Raw genomic sequence first — 2,545 nt, forward strand, 5'->3', positions numbered from 1 at the left:
CTTTTCTATATTCATGCTGTAATTTACTGAGTGCCTATTAATAACCAGGTACCATGCTAGCTTTTGGATTCTGGGCTGTTCTAAAATTACTCTACCAAGCATGGCTTTTTCACAATCCCTTCCTCCTTTCCTTCCTGTGAGTCTAACTATCCCCTACTCATGTCCCCTATATATAGACACAAATAGAAGTTTCTCTGTAATATCCTAGCTATATAATAGTCCAATTTTATCATTTCTTCAAATGTTCTTAAATTATTCTAACTCCTTAGCCAGACACTTTTTTTTTTTATAAACTTGTCCATTCCCTCTCTAAACTAATATTCTTCTCTTTCCCGCATGCTTCCTGTGTTCTCATTACACTGAATTTTCACAACTCTATTGACATGTGATGTAAATGACCCATGCCTTTAAGGTTTTACCCACATTTCCTCTATCTGGATAGATCCTCCTTTTCTTTTTAAAATGACATTCCCATTCTCATGATTAAATCATCTTTAACTCTTCACAATATGACAAGTATTTTCCTACTGTCCATGACACATTTCTAAAATATCTATAAAACATCAAATTTGCAGAGTAGACTTCAATTTGAGATTAAAGGTCAGCTTCTCTGTCAATCCTAATAATTCCCAAACTTGCCTAAATTACAATAATTTTATGAGAATGAGCAGCTTATCGCTAATGCCTTCCTGTCACTTTCATTTTTTTCTTCTTAAACATTTTTTTCTTTTTTTAAACATTTTTGTAAGAAAGCAAAGGTAGTTTATAATTAAAGAGGCAACTAATTAATCAAACTGTTGAACAGAGGAAAATGATAACACTAAACAAACGGAAAGGTTGATTGGCCTGCTATGCCACTGATAGTCTTGGCATCAATGGTTCATTTGGATATTTAAAAAGCAATTTGGGGTTGTCAGAGTAAAATAATAAGCAGAGTCAAATTGTTGCAAAAATGAATTAAAATTGAGGACTGTCAATTGCTAAAAATAGCTTTCATGTAGTAATTTTGCTAAGGACTTTGTACTGTCTACAGAGTCCATCCAAGAGTCCTAGGAGGTAGTAGTCAGTAAAGATCTACTTCACAGAGGAGTAAGCTGGTAGTGCCCGCAATCACACAGCTATTTCATGGCACAGCTAAAATGCAAGTCCTGACCTTTTTGGTTCCAAGACCATTTATAATTATTCCCTTCGTAGGTGATGTTGATTATTCCGTCTTCTGTGCCTAGTCTGCCCATTATCTTTATTACCATATTCTTTCCTTTCCTTTTCTTTTCTTTTTTTTTCTTTCTTTTCTCTTTTCTTATTTTTTCTTTTCTTTCTTTCCTTTTCTTCTTCCTTCCTTCCTTCCTTCCTTCCTTCCTTCCTTCCTTCCTTCCTTCCTTCCTTCCTTCCTTCCTTTCTTTTCAGCATTCAAAATCTTGTAGTAACAAGGCAGGATCTGGGGTTGGTTTTTGTAGCCCCGGTTGGACCTGCGGCCTCCAGTGCCGTCGAACTTCCGTTCCTTGGCTCACACGTAGGGTTTGATGTGGCTGTGAGGGGTTCCTGGGGCCTTGCCACAATGCCTGTATACCTCTCTGCCCTTGCGTGGACCAGAGAGCAAGATGGTGCCATAGCCCTGGGGGAATCCAGGGCCAACTGGTTAAAAGTAAGGATCTTGCTTCCAGCTTTGAGGATGCAGACCCAGGCCCAGCTGCTCAAGCACAGGACTCACACCTTCAGTTTGGGCACCTCCTGGACATACACACCATTGATTATACTTCCTACAACCACAGCTGTTTTGTTTTCCTGACCAGGTAACTTCATCTTCCAGATCATCCAGGAAAGGGACAGAGGCAGCAGGTTGGTGGGAACAACCTCTTCAACACAACTTGGTTAAAGGTAGAGTTGGTTCATCTGGCCAGAAACCTATGTGTACAGCTTGACCAACAGTCTCAGGTAGATGTCCTGGCTCTTGGGCTCGTTGCACGGAAACTCTTGGTCCTTGTTGTGGCAGGTGTCAACTCCCATGATGGCTCTCCCGCTCAGCCAGGTCTGGAAAGGGAGAACCTACATTTTTCATTTTTGTTGGTCACAAAACACATTCGACTGTAGACTTCTTCCAGAGTAGTCCTGAATCCAAAGGTATTTGATAGCCCCAAAGCCTTGCCAAATTTATATGCCTAGAACTCCACAGTGATTGCTGAATAGATAATTGAATAGACAAATTAAAGAAATAGAAACATGTATGATAAGAATTATTGTATGTATAACCACAGGGTCATTCTTTTTTCACCACCTTACAGACATTTTGGGGAGAGCTGACTTGTAATACCATTCTTATAGTCCCTCTGTAGGGACTATAAGCCCGGTTCTTCAGTTTAAAGTGGAATTTAAATAAGGCAGCATATGCTATCTCATTCCATCAAAAGCAGTAACTTACAGAAATGAATGGGACAATGAGGGGACATGCTTAGATTGTCACACTGACAATGCCTCTAATCTCAGTGTTTTCTCTCTTGCTGAAGGTATCAGAGAATATTTTGAGGAAAGCAAAACCAACCCAACT

General features: G+C 39.5%; 1 pseudogene; it reads right to left on the minus strand.

Annotated features, from left to right (window-relative positions):
* Window positions 1–970: 970 nt before the first annotated feature.
* On the minus strand, window positions 971–2,007 carry LOC112825661 (large ribosomal subunit protein eL18-like; annotated as a pseudogene).
* Between the last annotated feature and the right edge of the window lie 538 nt (window positions 2,008–2,545).

The sequence above is a fragment of the Callorhinus ursinus genome, unplaced genomic scaffold, assembly GCF_003265705.2.
Source record: "Callorhinus ursinus isolate GAN/ISIS: 27379988/994484 unplaced genomic scaffold, GSC_fseal_2.0 scaffold4, whole genome shotgun sequence".
In the NCBI taxonomy this organism is placed as follows: domain Eukaryota; kingdom Metazoa; phylum Chordata; class Mammalia; order Carnivora; family Otariidae; genus Callorhinus; species Callorhinus ursinus.